Source organism: Azolla caroliniana, unplaced genomic scaffold, assembly GCF_043228905.1.
Source record: "Azolla caroliniana isolate FFs.n. ecotype wild unplaced genomic scaffold, voAzoCaro1.0.p SCAF_20, whole genome shotgun sequence".
NCBI lineage: Eukaryota > Viridiplantae > Streptophyta > Polypodiopsida > Salviniales > Salviniaceae > Azolla > Azolla caroliniana.
In genome coordinates, this window is record NW_028230455.1 from 8,917,234 (window position 1) to 8,936,811 (window position 19,578).

At 42.9% G+C, this 19,578-nt stretch overlaps 1 pseudogene; it reads right to left on the bottom strand.

Moving 5' to 3' along the window:
* Positions 1 to 17,812: 17,812 nt before the first annotated feature.
* Positions 17,813 to 18,466, bottom strand: LOC147850912 (secreted RxLR effector protein 161 pseudogene; annotated as a pseudogene).
* Positions 18,467 to 19,578: the final 1,112 nt, after the last annotated feature.

The window sequence follows — 19,578 nt, forward strand, 5'->3', positions numbered from 1 at the left end:
GCACAATCCCTTCTCATGTGGTCCATGCTATCGCACCACACGCATCTAAAGGGTTCTTTTCCTTTAGGGCCCCGACGATTCATGTTGGCTAGCGTGACCTTCTCGAACTTCTTCGCTAGCTCTTCAATGATGTCATCATCAATCTTCTTTTCTTCCACGTTACTTTGTCTCGGCGGCTCAGCTACTTTCGGCGGTCTTGCTTTCTCCGTGGTAGTCGGTCCCGTCAAGTCGGTGTCATCAACCCATTAGCGACGCTTGTCGAGCCTATTGCATGCCCGCTTCACCGCGATCCAGTCCGCTACGAGCCCATTTGCTTGGGTATCATCTTCGAGAAGAGTCCCCAACTCCCGTCTATCCTTTATGTCCACGGCCTTCAAGAAGTACAAAGTCTTGTCCTCTTCAAGCAATACTTGGTCCGTATTGGGGAGACGACTAAACATCTGGTCGAATTTGTCGTACACCCTCGAGACGCTCATCTTCTTATTCTTCTTCTCTATCCACTTCATCAGGGCATGTCAAGTCATCCTCGTTGAGTCTTCAGTCACGAACTCCGCTAGTATCGTCTTCTCGAATTCGGACCATGTTGTCTTTCCTTCTTGAAGCTCGATGACGCGTCTTTGGATGTTGTTGGCGACAACTCTCTTGAAGCTTGCGATTTGACGTGCCTCGGACACGTCCCTTTGATTCATCTCCCTCTTATATGCATCAAGGAACTTCGTAACGTTCCTTCCATCGAATTGGCCCTCGAGCTCTACGACACGATCGACAGCCTTCTCCACGCTCGCGTCGTTGTCCCGAGATCTCATCATTTGCTCGACGATTAGCATCATCCTTTCGAGCTCTCCTGCTTGGTTGCTTGAGGACACCATCTCCAAGTATTAATCTCGACTTGATCCTTCCTACCGCCTCTTTCACGTCGGGTTCACCACTTTATTATGTCGTGAAGATCCGTCACTACGCGCGGATCGTGAGGCGGAACCGCCGGGGTTCTGGACCAGAAGGATTTAGAGTCGATACAAGCTTTGGCGAGAAAGCACTTAAGATAGATTGGGAAAGAGAGAAGATGAGATTACACAATTGATTTGATAACGAATTTCTTGTTCTTAATTTTCATAAAAAAAACCGTGTTTTTCTCCTCCCCCTTCCCTCTTTTATAGATGCTCTCATGCATATGATGCATGTGAGGGTACAAGACATGCATAAATTGCATGTTTGCCATTTGGCGCTTAAGTATTACATGTGGTGCATGCTAACCATGTCACTCATTTTAGTTCTCATGGATGAGAATTTACATGTAAAAGTACAATGATAGAAATATAATTTCAACTAAATATCATGGCTTAATTGTAAGCCATTTGACTCCTAACTTGGAGGTGCAAGGTTCGAATCTATACTTCCCCTCTTTGTATATGTAAATATGTATATATTTTTATATATTTTTATATATGCCGACGCCGACGCCGGATGCCGTCGTCGGATGCCGACGCCGGATACCGACGCCGGATACCGGTGCCGACGTCGGATACCGGTGCCGCATGCTGCCGCCATATTGCCGTCGGATGCCGTCGGATCATCGGCTCCATCGCCGGTCCAGTTTTGGTTGGCCAAAACCCTTTTCGAGTAGCTAGCCACCTCCACTCTAAGTTCAAGTTACCTTGAACTCTCTATGCTCCACATATAGACACAAAGATAATATCTTTTGCTCCACCTTATATATGATGAGAGCCGTATTTGTCGTGCCTATGTGGGATATCTCACAATTTTCTCTTTTCTTTTCACAAACTTTATACCCTCATATCTTGACATTTAGTTGTCTATTTCTCGTGTAATAAAGTGCATTCGAAACCTCCATCATTTTGTACTTAGATATTAAAAATGTTATATTCACAATTACTGTATTACGTGATTCATACTCGATTTTGTACGTTTTATGGGATTTTCACACCATTGCCGAAAATCTTCACGACAACGTGTGCATTTTATGTGTTTAAGGTCAAGTTAGTCTAGGATTATTGTATTGTTTATACCTCTCCCCCATATGTACATGTCCCCATTTAACTGGTATTCCTTTGTATATGAAGAATGTGTAAAATTTTGCCTAGAACCTAGGCTAACATATGATGACCTCATACCTAACATATGGGAACTAGTGAAGAATGGTATTAATCCCTTCATGAAGCTAGGAAAGCTAATGATAATCTTAATTAAGATGTAATTAATAAAACACATGATCCTAGCCTCTTTCATAGAAAATGTGGCCGATCTAGCATAAGACTCCAATCTAACATTGGTAATGAACACATAAACATGAGCCTTTCTTGAATGATCAATGATGTGATAATCTAACAACCTAATCAAACGTTTTCATTCGATCAAAGATTCTCACCAAGGTGATGATAAAATGAGGTAGTTTGCATATTTATATCTTGAGTCAAAGACCCCTTGATCACCACTTACATGCTTACGTGTGGCAAACCATGCTAGGTTGTCTGAGACTATAGGGTAGTTATCCTTCTTGATTTATATATTTATTTATGATAGACTATTCCCATTTGGACCTAAAGCTATGTCCGTAACAAATAATTATTGAATTCATGCCATGAACTTTGAACCCAAGCTTGAACTTGCCCACAACTAAAAATTGTTTGGTTACCATGTCTTAGATATTAAACAATGAATGTCATGGTTTTCCAACAAAAGTTTAAGAAATAGCAAAATTAATTACATTAAGTCAATGTTCTCCTTATAATATTCCTGGTGCATGTGGGACACAATGACCTCATTATTGACCCCATGTTCTTATATTGAAGGTTCCACTAAATAAGTTTTCTTCTTTGAGAATAAAAAATACTTTTTTCTTTGTGCAAGTACAATCCTAGACACGTCAATGTTAAAGGTTTTTAATTTCTACAAACATTTGAAGTGCTTTAAGAATTACATGAAAAAAAGGATATCATCATTTGGAGTAGGTAATGTACTATCAATATGTTAAAATGCGTGTGTTTGTATATTAAAAATCTTATAGAAACATTTATGTTAAAATGTGTGTGTATACTTTGGAAATATTCTATAAACATTTGAAGTACTTGAACAATAGAAGAAACATATATTATCATCAACAATCATGCATGATGTACCATAGATATGTTCTAGGAAAACACTCGAAAAGTAGGGAATCAACTTTATTGGACCCATTAATCCACTTTCCAATCACAAGTTACAAGTTACGACCATAGATTGACATTTACGTGATATTCGTGGTATATGCCATGCGTGATATTCGCGAATACAAAATGTCCCCAAGAATATTATAAAACCATTAGTTTTTCAAAATAAATTTACATAATAAAAAATATTTAATTCACTAAAAAATTAATTAATATACTAATAATTAATTAATTAATTATGCTCACTAATAATTAATTAATTCACTATTAGAATGGTATTCCTTATAAACCAGTATGCTATTCCGTGAAGTATCCTCAACAAATTAGGAGGAATTAATTCACTAACAATTAAATAATTAGGGTTTCTACAAAACCCTGAGTTTGTAGGCTGAGAAGAGGAAATATGGTTGCAATTAGGGTTTTGACTAAAATTTCGGGTTTTCAATTGAAACCCTAATTTTCAGACCGAGAACAAGATACAAGGGAGGTGAGGATGTAGGAGTCATGTAGGATGGAGGGGGAGGCGTGGATGAGGCATCACGCACACGATGCAGGGGGAGGCGAGGATGTAGTGTAAAAAAAATGCTTTTGTTTTAAAAAAAAAAACAAAAAAACGAATACTTTTAGAAGCATTCGTATGCGTATTTGTACTATGCATTTGTGGGTCCTTCCCCATGAATGCGAATATGTCAATCTATGATCACAAACAAATACCACTACATCAAATGGGTGAACGCAAAAAATGTGCTTTATGTAAGGGCACCCTCTCTCTTCATTAACTTAGTAAAACAAACACTCTCTCACTAGAGCTATAGAAGCTCATGAGTCATGGGGAATGTGGAAACTCATTAGTTATGTGTAATAGAATATGACTCTATGACACATAATTAATGTGTAGAAAGTAGTGTTGACTTTTGACCTTTGAATGTTCATACATTCTCAAGACACCATTACATACAGCGGTCCATTGAAATGGGTTTCAATGGACGACTACCGAGTAGGATGCTTATGATTCATTAAAACAAATGTTGTCTAAAGTAACGGTTGTTCAACCACCGGATTAGACCAAAGACTTTCATGTCTTTATCGATGCATCGGATATAACAATTGGGAGTGCATTAATGCAATTATTAGAAACCAATTTGTATTGATTGACGGGAACTGGTTGTTCCTTATGCGCAACGCTCGGCCACAACCGAGCTTAGAATGATACACAGAAAACGGGAAATAAAACGCGATACAAAGAAGAGACGAGGTACACAGGAGGTTTACGTGGAAAACCCCAAACTAGGGGGAAAAAAACCACGGCAGCCCACAGGCTACAAACTATAACTATGATGGAATGTACAACCATGAGTTCACTGAGGCAACGACCTCGTGCTCACAGATCTTCGCCACAGGCAGCGGTTACAACAGAGGCAACGACCTCTTTCTCTCTCTCTCTCTCTCTCTGTGTACAGTTACACACACTCTCTATTCTTGCACCAACAAGAATGACAACAACAACAACAACAGCAATAATAAGAGTTACTAAAAGTTTGCCCTAAGTCATATTTATACTAATATGACTTTTCGGCTATTTACAAATGTAGCCGCGATGGACTATCAAAAAACATATTTACTAATATGTCTCTTCATCCGGTTCTCCGTAACCGGGTACTCCTCATCCGGTCTTCACCGGGTCTGCATCATCCGGCTCTCCCTAGCCGGGTACTCCTCATCCGGTTTATACCGGGTCTGCACCATCCGGCCCTCCGTAGCCGGGTACTCCTCATCCGGTCTTCACCGGGTCTGCATCATCCGGTTCTCCGTAGCCGGGTACTCCTCATCCGGTCTCCCTTCCCATCCGGAGTTTGTTCATCGGCACTGTTCTTCTCCCTTCCCATCCGGAGGGACCTGTCTCCCAACAAACTCCCCCTTCACTCCGGCATGGGGTGTCTTAGTAGTCCGATTCTCTTCCGGCATGCATCCAGCTTGTTGGGTATCAGCACTTTGGTCAGCATATCTGACCCGTTCTCGGCCGTGTGGATCTTCATCAACGCGAACTCCTGGTCATCTACTCTTTCCCGGATCCAGTGATATCTTCGCTGGATATGCTTCGTCCGAGAATGGTAGGCCGCATTCTTAGCAAGGTGGATGGCACTTTGATTGTCGCAATAGAGTCGGTATTCCTCTTACCGGATACCGAGCTCTCGGATGAAGTCCTTCATCCATAATATTTCCTTGCCGGCTTCCACTGCCGCCATGTACTCCGCCTCTGTGGTTGACAATGCAACCATCTTCTACAGCCTTGACTACCACAAAACGGCTCCCCCTGCATATGTCATTACATACTCGGAAGTAGACCGGCTGGTATCCACATCAGCCGACATGTCTGAATCGGTGAAACCGTCAAGTTGAGGTATTCCGGAGCCGAATCGGAGACACATATTTGAAGTGCCCTTCAAATATCGGAGTATCCATTTGACCGCGTTCTAGTGCTCCTTGCCGGGATTGCTCATAAACCGGCTCACCACTCCGACTGCGTATCCTATGTCCGGTCCGGTACAAACCATTGCGTACATCAAGCTCCCGACGGCAGAGGCATATGGAATCTTCATCATATCCGCCTTCTCTGCTTTCGTCTTCGGGCTTTGCTTACCGGATAGCTTGGAGTTTGCCTGAAGTGTCGATCCGACCGGTTTTGCTTTTGACATGTTGAATCGGTGAAGCACCTTTGTCACGTACTTCTCCTGCGACAGCCATAATTGCTTCTTTGATCGGTCCTGAATGATATGCATCCCAACATCTGTCTTGCCAGACCCAAGTCTTTCATTGAGAAGGTCCGGTTGAGAGCCTTCTTCAGCATCCGTATTTTGACTTGGTCACGTCCGACGATCAACATGTCATCCACGTACAGAAGGAGTAACAGGAAGTCGCCTCCTTCGAACTTCTTCACAAACACGCAGTGATCGGCCTGCGTCTTGTGGTACCCTTGAGCGGTCATGAAGGAGTCGAACTTCCGGTACCATTGACGGGGAGCCTGCTTCAGTCCGTACAGGCTCTTCTTCAACCGGGATACCAGGTGCTCCTTCCCTTTCTCCACGAATCCTTCTGGTTGCTGCATGTAGATCTCCTCTTCAAGGTCGCCGTGAAGGAATGCCGTCTTCACGTCCAACTGCTCTACCTCGAGGTCCATGCTTGCTGCTATACAACAATCGGCAACAAGAATAATATTGACATGACCACAAGAAGTGTGACAAGAAAACCCGGCAACAACTGACAACTGAGGAAGCAAGGGCTCAACAACAACCACCCACTAATCAAGAACGAATCCCTACTACGCAATAAGAATGAAGTAGAACACAAGAGGAAAATACGACATCCTCACCACCCCATTCTAAAGAAAGGAGTTGGTTAGCTTCGCAACAAGCCGACAGAGAACAACAAAACTAGGAAACAAGCCGACCGACAAAAAAGAATTGTTTTGGAAAGAAGCAGTCGACCGGCCAAGAGCAACAAGGAGAAGGAACAACAACCAATGTCGAATCAATCGACTATGTTGAGAGGGGCACTATGGATAAAGGCAAAGCATTGGAAATATCCCCAAATGAAGTATTAGCTATACCCGACATACCACCACCAAGTCATGAAATAACGACCATATTATGATTTGGCACATCTTACGAGCTTGTGGATTGGTTAACTAAACACTTGCAGTTCACTTCGTATCAATTGGCGCAGGAACACAAGGACCGGGAAATGATCCAATGCGCACTATTAGGCGAAACGGAGCCTAAGGACGAGCAAGTACAATCCTAGACATGTCAATGTTAAAGGTTTTTAATTTCTATAAACATTTGAAGTGCTTTAAGAATTACATGAAAAGAAGGATATCATCATTTGGAGTATGTAATGTACCATCAATATGTTAAAATGCATGTGTTTGTATATTAAAAATCTTATAGAAACATTTATGTTAAAATGTGTGTGTATACTTTGGAAATATTCTATAAACATTTGAAGTACTTGAACAATAGAAGAAACATATATTATCATCAACAATCATGCATGATGTACCATAGATATGTTCTAGGAAAACACTCGAAAAGTAGGGAATCAACTTTATTGGACCCATTAATCCACCTTCCAATCACAAGTTACAAGTTACGACCATAGGTTGACATGTACGTGATATTCGTGGTATATGCCATGCGTGATATTCGCGAATACAAAATGTCCCCAAGAATATTATAAAACCATTAGTTTTTCAAAATAAATTTACATAATAAAAAATATTTAATTCACTAAAAAATTAATTAATATACTAATAATTAATTAATTCATTATGCTCACTAATAATTAATTAATTCACTATTAGAATGGTATTCCTTATAAACCAGTATGTTATTCCGTGAAGTATCCTCAACAAATTAGGAGGAATTAATTCACTAACAATTAAATAATTAGGGTTTCTACAAAACCCTGAGTTTGTAGGCTGAGAAGAGGAAATATGGTTGCAATTAGGGTTTTGACTAAATTTCGGGTTTTCAGTTGAAACCCTAATTTTCAGACCGAGAACAAGATACAAGGGAGGTGAGGATGTAGGCATCATTTTGGATGGAGGGGGAGGCGTGGATGAGGCATCACGCACACGATGCAGGGGGAGGCGAGGATGTAGTGTAAAAAAAATGATTTTGTTTTTAAAAAAAAAACAAAAAACGAATACTTTTAGAAGCATTCGTATGCGTATTTGTACTATGCATTTGTGGGGTCTTCCCCATGAATGCGAATATGTCAATCTATGATCACAAACAAATACCACTACATCAAATGGGTGAACGCAAAAAATGTGCTTTATATAAGGCCACCCTCTCTCTTCATTAACTTACTAAAACAAACACTCTCTCACTAGAGCTATAGAAGCTCATGGGTCATGGGGAATGTGGAAACTCATTAGTTATGTGTAATAGAATATGATTCTATGACACATAATTAATGTGTAGAAAGTAGTGGTGACTTTTGACCTTTGAATGTTCATACATTCTCAAGACACCATTACATACAGCGGTCCATTGAAATGGGTTTCAATGGACGACTACCGAGTAGGATGCTTATGATTCATTAAAACAAATGTTGTCTAAAGTAACGGTTGTTCAACCATCGGATTGGACCAAAGACTTTCATGTCTTTATCGATGCGTCGGATATAACAATTGGGAGTGCATTAATGCAATTATGAGAAACCAATTTGTATTGATTGACGGGAACTGGTCGTTCCTTATGCGCAACGCTCGGCCACAACCGAGCTTAGAATGATACACAGAAAACGGGAAATAAAACGCGACACAAAAAAGAGACGAGGTACAAAGGAGGTTTACGTGGAAAACCCTAAACCCTAAACCCTAAACCCTAAACCCTAAACCCTACAAACTATCACTATGATGGAATGTACAACCATGAGTTCACTGAGGCACCGACCTCGTGCTCATAGATCATCGCCACAGGCGGCGGTTACAACAGAGGCAACGACCTCTTTCTCTCTCTCTCTCTCTCTCTGTGTACAGTTACACACACTCTCTATTCTTGCACCAACAAGAATGACAACAACAACAACAACAGCAATAATAAGAGTTACTAAAAGTTTGCCCTAAGTCATATTTATACTAATATGACTTTTCGGCTATTTACAAATGTAGCCGCGATGGACTATCAGAAAACATATTTACTAATATGTCTCTTCATCCGGTTCTCCGTAACCGGGTACTCCTCATCCGGTCTTCACCGGGTCTGCATCATCCGGCTCTCCATAGCCGGGTACTCCTCATCCGGTTTATACCGGGTCTGCACCATCCGGCCCTCCGTAGCCGGGTACTCCTCATCCGGTCTTCACCAGGTCTGCATCATCCGGTTCTCCGTAGCCGGGTACTCCTCATCCGGTCTCCCTTCCCATCCGGAGTTTGTTCATCGGCACTGTTCTTCTCCCTTCCCATCCGGAGGGACCTGTCTCCCAACAAACTCCCCCTTCACTCCGGCATGGGGTGTCTTACTAGTCCGATTCTCTTTCGGCATGCATCCAGCTTGTCGGGTATCAGCACTTTGGTCAGCATATCTGACTCGTTCTCGGTTGTGTGGATCTTCATCAGCGCGAACTCCTGGTCATCTACTCTTTCCCGGATCCAGTGATATCTTCGCTGGATATGCTTCGTCCGAGAATGGTAGGCCGCATTCTTAGCAAGGTGGATGACACTTTGACTGTCGCAATAGAGTCGGTATTCCTCTTGCCGGATACCGAGCTCTCCGATGAAGTCCTTCATCCATAATATTTCCTTGCCGGCTTCCACAACCGCCATGTACTCCGCCTCTGTGGTTGACAATGCAACCATCTTCTGCAGCCTCGACTGCCACGAAACGGCTCCCCCTGCATATGTGATTACATACCCGGAAGTAGACCGGCTGGTATCCACATCAGCCGACATGTCTGAATCGGTGAAACCGTCAAGTTGAGGTTTTCTGGAGCCGAATCGGAGACACATAATTGAAGTGCCCTTCAAATATCGGAGTATCCATTTGACCGCGTTCCAATGCTCCCTGCCAGGATTGCTCATAAACCGGCTCACCACTCCGATTTTGTATCCTATGTCCGGTCGGGTACAAACCATTGCGTACATCAAGCTCCCGACGGCAGAGGCATATGGAATCTTCATCATATCCGCCTTCTCTGCTTTCGTCTTCGGGCTTTGCTTACCGGATAGCTTGCAGTTTGCCGAAAGTGTCGATCCGACCGGTTTTGCTTCTGACATGTTGAACCGGTGAAGCACCTTTGTCACGTACTTCTCCTGTGACAGCCATAATTGCTTCTTTGACCGGTTCCGAATGATATGCATCCCCAACATCTGTCTTGCCGGACCCAAGTCTTTCATTGAGAAGGTCCGGTTGAGAGCCTTCTTCAGCATCCGTATTTTGACTTGGTCACGTCCGACGATCAACATGTCATCCACGTACAGAAGGAGTAACAAGAAGTCGCCTCCTTCGAACTTCTTCACAAACACGTAGTGATCGGCCTGCATCTTGTGGTACCCTTGATCGGTCATGAACTTCCGGTACCATTGACAGGGAGCCTGCTTCAGTCCGTACAGGCTCTTCTTCAACGGGCATACCAGGTGCTCCTTCCCTTTCTCCACGAATCCTTCCGGTTGTTGCATATAGATCTCCTCTTCGAGGTCGCCATGAAGGAATGTCGTCTTCACGTCCAGCTGCTCTACCTCGAGGTCCATGCTTGCTGCTATACTCAGCACCGTCCGGATGGAGGTCATCTTTACTACCGGGGCAAATATCTCGTCGAAGTCCACGCCCTTCTTCTGCTGGAACCCCTTCACCACGATCCTGGCTTTGTATCTCGGGGGGTTTCCGGCATCTCCGGGTTTCAACTTGTACACCCACTTGTTTCGGAGTGCCCGCTTTCCTTTCGACAGCTCCACCAATTTGTACGTATGGTTCTCATGCAAGGAATCCATCTCGTCCTGCATGGCACTTAACCATTTTCTGCTGTGGGTGTCATCCTCCGCTTCTTTGAAGCTTTCCGGCTGCCCCTCATCGGTCAGCAGAACATGCTTTGCATCCGGAAATCTCCGGGGGGCCCTTCTCTCTTTGAGAGGATATCTCCGTCTTGGGCTTCGGTAGCCGGCTCCTCCATTTTCTCTTCATCCGAATCCGATTCGGGGTCTTGGCCGGTTCCGGTTTCAGCTTCCTCTACTTCTTCTTCTGCCGGTTCGGTATCCTCACCGTAACCGGCTGGTTCCTCGAGTGCTAACCGGTCTCTTGCCGGTTGGGTCTACTCATTGTAGAGTCTATCCTTACCGGTCGACTCGGAGTTCATTATCTTCTTCTCCAACTCCCAGTCGGCGAGCGTCTTGTCCTTCATGAAGATAATATCTCGACTCCGGAATACCTTCTTGTCGACCAGGTCCCACACTCGGTAGCCGAACTCATCGTCACCGTAACCGAGGAATATGCATGGCCGGGTCTTTGGATCTAACTTTCCTCTCCGGTCCTTAGCTACATGCACGTACACGAGACACCCGAAAACCTTTAGATGTCGGTAGGATACTTCCTTACCGGTCCACACTCTCTGTGGCGTGTCTCCGTCCAAGGGTACTGAGGGTGATCTATTTATCACATATGTCGCCGTCGACAGTGCCTCAGCCCAAAAATTCTTGGGTAGTTTTGCATGCGCTAGCATACTCCGGACCCTCTCCATTATGGTCCGGTTCATCCTCTCGGCCAGTCCGTTTAGTTCCGACGTCTTTGGCACGGTAAATTCGAGCCGGATCCCCTTCGAGCGGCAGTACTCCTCAAACTGACCCCGGTATTCTCCTCCGTTGTCTGCTCGTACCGCCTTCAGCTTCCGACCGGTTTCTCTTTCCACTCTGGCGTGGAGCACTTTGACGACGTATAACACCTGATCCTTCTTCTTCAACGGTGTGGCCCACAGCTTCCGTCTGTTGTTATCTATGAACGTCACGAAGTATTGCGCTCCGGCATGTGACATCGTGTCTACTTGACACACATCCGTATGCACCAACTCTAGTGGTGCATTACGTCTCATCGGTGGCCTTGGTCGGAAGGAGGTCCGGTTCTGCTTACCGGCTAGACAATCAGTGCACTTCTCTAAGTGCACGTTCTTCACTGGAATGAGGTTGTCGTTTGCAAGCCTCTTCATCCCCTTCTCGCTCATATGACACAGCCTCTTGTGCTACAGCTCACCGGCAGTGTCAGATGCCACGTTCACTTCTTCCGGACATAAACGGGTATTCATCAGGTACAATGTGTTTACCTTCCGGGCCCGAGCCACAATCAAGCTCCCTCTGTTGAACTTCATGACACCGTTCCGGATGCTACCCGTGTAGCCTTCATCATCTAGCCGACCGGCTGATATCAGGTTCAGTCGAACCTCCGGAACGTGTCGGACATCCTTCAGCAGCAACTTGCATCCGGTTGGTGTTGACAGCCACACGTCTCCTATGCCGACAATTCGACATGTACCTTCATTCCCAATCCGGACATAGCCGTGGTCACCGGCTGAGTAGGATGAGAAGCATTTCCGGTCCGGGGTAAGGTGGAACGATGCTCCGGAGTCTACCACCCAGGTCATCTCGTCGCCAACAAGGTTTATCTCACTCTCCTCGGTGATGAGCATCAACTCTTCTTCACTTGCCGCGATTGCCGTCGTTCCCTTCCGGTCCGGCCCCCTCCGGTCTTTACCGTTCCGGTCCGGGGTCCGCTTCGAATCGGTACCGTTGGTTTCCTTGTCTTTTCGGAAATGCCGACAGTTCTTTTGGAAGTGTCCCGACTTGCCGCAATAGAAGCAAGTAGGCTTCCCCCTTGACTTTGACCGTGTCCCCGACTTCTCCCGGTTCTGGGGACTACGGTTTCGATGTCTTCCGCGTTCCGATTCGGTAAGGAGCATTTTGGAGTCGGAGCTCGTATCTTTATCTTTTCGACGCGCCTCCTCATCTAGCAAGCTCGACTTTACTCTTGCTAGGGATAACCGTTTTCCTTCCGGCCCGGCGTTGCCCAAAGTGACAACCAACGTCTCCCAGCTATCCGGGAGGGAACAGAGCAGGAGTAGCGCTAGTACCTCATCGGCGAGAGGTACTTCCAATGAAGTTGCCTGGTGGATCAACCCCTGGAAGGCATTCATGTGCTCCGCCATGCTGGAGCCATCTTGGTACCGGAGTCTTACTAGCTTCCGGAATACCGAAACCTGATTAACAACATTTTTGTTTTGAAACATTATGCCAATCTTCTCCCAGAGCTCATGAGCCTTGCTCTCTTCATTGAAGTTGTTGTACAGGCTCATGTCGATGAAGCACCGTACGTACACCGTTGTCTTCATGTGCATCACCTCCCATATCGCGGCGTCAATTTTGTCCGGTCTCTTGTCCCTAAACTGAACCGGCAGCCAAAGATCTTTTACCACGAGCATATCCCTCATCTTCGACTTCCACACTGAATAGTTGGAGCCGGTGAGCTTGAACATGCCGCCAAACGATTCGTCCATTTTTTGTGTCGTTTTCCTCTGATACTACTTGACGGGAACTGGTCGTTCCTTATGCGCAAAGCTCGACCACAACCGAGCTTAGAATGATACACAGAAAACGGGAAATAAAACGCGACACAAAGAAGAGACGAGGTACACAGGAGGTTTACGTGGAAAACCCCAAACTAGGGGAAAAAAAACCACGGCAGCCCACAGGCTACAAACTATCACTATGATGGAATGTACAACCATGAGTTCACTGAGGCACCGACCTCGTGCTCACAGATCTTCGCCACAGGCGGCGGTTACAACAGAGGCAACGACCTCTTTCTCTCTCTCTCTCTCTCTCTCTGTACAGTTACACATACTCTCTATTCTTGCACCAACAAGAATGACAACAACAACAACAACAACAGTAATAGCAGTTACTAAAAGTTTGCCCTAAGTCATATTTATACTAATATGACTTTTCGGCTATTTACAAATGTAGCCGCGATGGACTATCAGAAAACATATTTACAAATGTAGCCGCGATGGACACTGACAGGGGAAAGAGAAATTGCTGGGCATCGGCAAACCAATGTTAGTATTTCAAACCAAAATGGGGTCCATGCTGGGGAAACTATGATTTCGACGGATCGATCCCTATTGAATATTCAATAGCAATAATGGCACTTATCATATAGGCACATTGGCAAGGAAAGTAATGCCAAGCTGGGTAAATGGTTTTCCACTGAAACCATATCAGGGCCCGACACCAACTAACCTGTTAGTTGGTGTCTTGATTTATATATTTATTTATGATAAACTATTCCCATTTGGACCTAAAGCTATGTCCCTAACAAATAATTATTGAATTCATGCCATGAACTTTGAACCCAAGCTTGAACTTGCCCACAACTAAAAATTGTTTGGTTAGCATGTCTTAGATATTAAACAATGAATATCATGGTTTTCCAACAAAAGTTTAAGAAATAGCAAAATTAATTACATTAACTCAATGTTCTCCTTATAATATTCCTCCTGCATGTGGGATACAATGACCTCATTATTGACGCCATGATCTTATATTGAAGGTTCCACTAAACAAGCTTTGTTCTTTTGAGAATAAAAAATACTTTATCATCAACAATCATGCATGATGTACCATAGATATGTTCTAGGAAAACACTCGAAAAGTAGGGAATCAACTTTATTGGACCCATTAATCCACCTTCCAATCACAAGTTACAAGTTACAACCATAGATTCACATGTACGTTATATTCGTGGTATATGCCATGCGTGATATTCGCGAATACGAAATGGCCCCAAGAATATTATAAAATCATTAGTTTTTCAAAATAAATTTACATAATAAAAAATATTTAATTCACTAAAAAATTAATTAATATACTAATAATTAATTAATTCATTATGCTCACTAATATTTAATTAATTCACTATTAGAATGGTATTCCTTATCAACCAGTATGCTATTCTCTGAAGTATCCTCAACAAATTAGGAGGAATTAATTCACTAACAATTAAATAAGTAGGGTTTCTACAAAACCCTGAGTTTGTAGGCTGAGAAGAGGAAATATGGTTGCAATTAGGGTTTTGACTAAATTTCGGATTTTCAGTTGAAACCCTAATTTTCAGACCGAGAACAAGATACAAGGGAGGTGAGGATGTAGGAGTCATGTAGGATGGAGGGGGTTTGAGTTTGATATAGTGCATTGCCCTGGAGTACAACATGCAGCTAGACTTAGGAGAATCAGGGGAAGGAGTTTGAGACGATTTTCTAGATGCCGAATTGTTTAGGGTAGAAGCTATTAATTCGACAGAAGTGGATGAAGAATTTTGCATATTTATGGCTCACAAAAATGATTTCATTTTTTAGTACGGGTTTACCGCCCAAAGGAATATCTCCAGATAAAAGAAAACGGTTGGCAGTTCAGAGTCAAAACTTTTGTCTGCTTGAAGACACATTATATCATAAGGGGGCAGATAGAATTTGGTGGCAAGGGGTTCGATAGTTCGAAAAAGAAACCATCTTACACGAAGCTCACTGTGGCATTACTGGGGGACATTATGTTGAAGAAACAACCGCTCGCTGTCACGAAAATACGAGGAGGATACATGAACTTCATGCAGGACCCTGGGGCCTCTGACTAGAGGATATCACATTCATGCATTTATATTTTTAACAATTAACGGAAATAAGAAATTTAATAATTTTCATTAACAAAGGAAAAGAAATTACAATATGTCCCAAGATTGGGATTCAGAAGTTTTAGGTTTACTGAGATTAATAGAAAAGAAAATTTAGGGGTTTTGAGAGATATGGCTTCCGTAGGGAAAATTAGGGTTTTTGAGTGTTATGGCCCTGTGAGATAAGGGAACCGAGAAGGAAAAGAAAATAATGGAGAGAGGATGAGTGTAGGAAAAAAAATGGAATTTATATGGGTTTCTTTGTTGATCTCTCCTTTCATGTTCCTTTGCCTCCCCACTTTTAGCTGCATGGCTTTTTCCTTTAGTTGCATGCCTTCCACATGACCTTTACTTTATGCATGGGCTCCACCTTTAGTTACATTCCTTCCACATGACCTTTACTTTATTTTACTTTACTTTAATTAAGTCGCATGATCCTATAATCCGCAAAGTTTGGCCCATGCTTTGATCTGTCCGATCCGCGTCCGGCTTCATCTGTCCAGTCCGGTTCCAGTTTTGTCGCCGTCCGGTTCCGGTTCGATCCGATTGCCGGATCCATCCGGTTGCCGGTTGCTAGATTTGTTCGATCGCTAGCTTCGTCCGATTATCAGATTGGCCCGGTCGCCGATCGCCGAATCCATCCGATCGCTAGTTGCTAGTTCCGTCTGGTCACCGGTTGCCAGATTCCTTCGTACACCTGTTCCATACGGTTTTTGTTATTATCATCGACCAGTTTGAGTTCCTTCACTGGTTGATTTGAGTTCCATCACCAACCACATTCGGTGAACATAGCCATATCTGTCCTTCTAGACAAGAGTGGCCCAAGCCCAACTATTTCTTTTGTGCTCTTAACACATAGATGAAAAATGATGGTTCTCAATATGGTTATATAGCTGGCTCCTAAAGTTTCCTATCTATGTGGGATATTTCAAAATTCTATTTTCCTTATCTTCTCAAACTTCATGTCCACATAACTTGATATGTAGTTGTCCATTTCATATGTAGTAAAATGCGTTTTGAAGCTCTTGAGTACATCCATCTTTCTATAACAATCCATTAAGCTAATCTTAAATACTTATTTTACTAGTTTTTGTATTGTGTGTGAAAAACCACACGACATCGCAAAATATGGAATAATGGGCAGTGGTGGCCTATGACAATGTAAGACGCGCAAAATTATTGTCGACAATGTGATCTATGCCAACGGGTCGGTCAACCGAATGAAAAAGATCGAATGCCTCATTAACTTGTGGTACCAGTCAAACCATTCTAGAAATGGGGTCTAGACTTTGTTGGACCATTTAAATCGGCAATAGCAACAACAGGTAATAGATATGTTATAGTCGCTATTGACTATTTTACCAAGCGGGTCAAAGCAAAACCTCTCTGAGATAATATGACAACATCAACGACAAGGTTTCTATATGAATATATTTGGTGTAGATTCGACTGTCCAATTGAGCTCGTAAGTGATTAGGGTACTCATTTTATTAATAAAGTAATTTATGAATTGACAAATTATTATGTAGTGGTGCACAAGAAAAGTACGCCTTATTATCCATAGGCAAATGGATTAGCGGAATTGACCAATAAGACGATTCAAACAATTCTAAAGAAAATTGTCAATGACAATCGCATAGATTGGGATAAAAAAGTACAGAGTGCATTATGGGCATATCATACGACCTACAAAGCCATGATTCGATCGACTCCATTTCGACTGGCTTTCGGATTAGAGGAAGTCATGCCAATAGAATTCTAGATTCCGAGTTTAAGAGTGCAAGTAGCAAAATGGCAGGATGAAGAACAATAAAAAATAATTTGAAAAGAGTAGGTTCTCACATTAGAAGAAAGTCGACTACAATCGATGTGGCATTTAGAACATATGCAGAGGAAAACCAAAGCCTTTGTCGATCAACACTGACAAGGGAAAGAGAAATTGTTCGGCATCGACAAACCAATGTTAGTATTTCAAACCAAAATGGGGTCCATGCTGGGGAAACTATGATTTCGATGTACCGGTCCCTATTGGATCTTCAATAGCAATAATGACACTTATCATATAGGCACATCGGTAAGGAAAGTAATTGTTGGGTATGTGAGGAAGAGTGAGAAACACACAAGAGGCACACACAAGAAGCTCAAACAAAGAAGCACTCACACAAGGAAGACAATGGTTGGAATAGCTCTCTCTATTGATGAATGATACAAAAACTAATAGGAGCTGAAATATATATCCCTAAATACTAAGTACCACCACATATGAGTGACTCATGTATGTGGTAACATGGGGAAAAAACCTCTAGCCAGCACTAGAGTAAAAAGTGCCCATGTATAGGGAAAAATGGTTCACATCAAAGCTACTCGAGGAACACGTAAGTGTAACAAACCCCCTTGGAGCGAATGATGTGAACATGTACAAGGAGTGACAGATCAGCCCCCACAAGGCAATAAGCCTAAAGCTTTGAGAAAAGCTTCAAACTTTTCTCGTGGAAGAGCTTTGGTGAATATGTCTGCCACATTATCTTTTGTAGGCACATATACCAAATCAATATCTCCTACATGAAGGCGCTCTCTCACATAGTGATAATGCACCTCAATATGTTTGGTCCGTGCATGAAATACGAGATTCCGTGCAACAACCAATGCACTCTGACTATCTGTGAGAATACGTGTAGCAACATCAATCTCCATGCAACGATCCATCAAAAGGCGTCTTAGCCATATACACTCTACTATAGCTGTGAAAACGGCCCTGTACTCAGCTTCACAACTTGATGTCGCCACTGTAGGTTGCTTTTTACTCAACCAAGATATACATGAGTTTCCAAGAAAAAAGCAATTACCACTAGTGGACACACGGGTATCGTAACAACCAGTCCAATCACTATTTGTAAAAGCATGCAAGCATGGTTGAGTATCTCTACCATAAAAGAGACCCAAGCTCAAAGTGCCTCTAAGATATCTAAGCACACGTTTCACTACTTGCCAATGCTTAGTGCCAGGGCTATGCATGAATCGACTCAACTGGGAGATTGCATACTGTATATCCGGCCTTGTATTGCATGCATATATAAGACATCCCATAGCTTGTTAATAAAGAGAAGTATCAAATGCATCACTAGAATCCTCAACAGAGAACCTAAATCTTGTCTCCACAGGTGTAGGAACTAGCTTGCAATCCTCAAAGTCAAAACGTTGAAGTAGTTTTTCAACATACTTTCCTTGATGCAACACCATTCCCCCCTCAACGGATACAAACTGGATGCCAAGATAGTAGCTCGAAAGACCAAGATAAGTGACTTCAAAAGTATGCTGCAAATCAGCCATAAGAAAATCTAGTTTTGCTTTACATGACCTAGTCAAGAGTATGTCATCAACATAAAGAACAAGCACTAGAAGATCAGCCCCATATTTGCGTACATAAAGTGTGCTTTCAATCGAACTACATGTGAAGCCAAGAGCAATCAAGTGCTTATGGATTTTTTCATACCATGCACGTGGAGCTTGCTTGAGACCATACAAGGCCTTATGCAAGCGACAAACCATAAGCTCTTTCTCTTTCGTAGCAAATCCAGGAGGTTGCTTCACATAAACCTCTTCTTGCAAATCACCATTTAAGAAAACTGTTTTTATGTCCAATTGATGCATTTTCCAACCTCTTTGGGCATCAACGAGGATCATCACATGCATCTTCAAAAGTAAGTGGCTCCTCATTACATGCTATTGCAACAATAGAATAATCCACAAAATTACTTGATGCATGGCGAGAGCTTGATCTTGTTTTACCAAGTAAAGGTGCACTCAATTTGCTATCTCGCAAAGTTTGTTTTAGCCACCTCGGCATAGTTTGTGACCTCTCAATAGCCATACGCTCATTATGTAATACATCTTCAATATGTACATCATGCGTGGGCTCAATTTCATGCTCATTTTTTTGTTGCAAATGTTCAGCCATATTTGGTTGGACATTTCATGCATTTTCAACACTTATTTGCTGGAAATTTTCATCCCTTTGAAACTCACTTGGCTGGTCTACATGTCCATGGTCAAGCGCACCACTTTGGAACAAAGGCATGAGTGTATCAAACACATATTGTGAGTTAACTGTTGGGTGTTTTTTGCATTCAAGAAAAGGGAAAGCTGAATTTTCAGCAAATACCACATCTCGACTCACAATAATTGTGTCCGTCAATGGA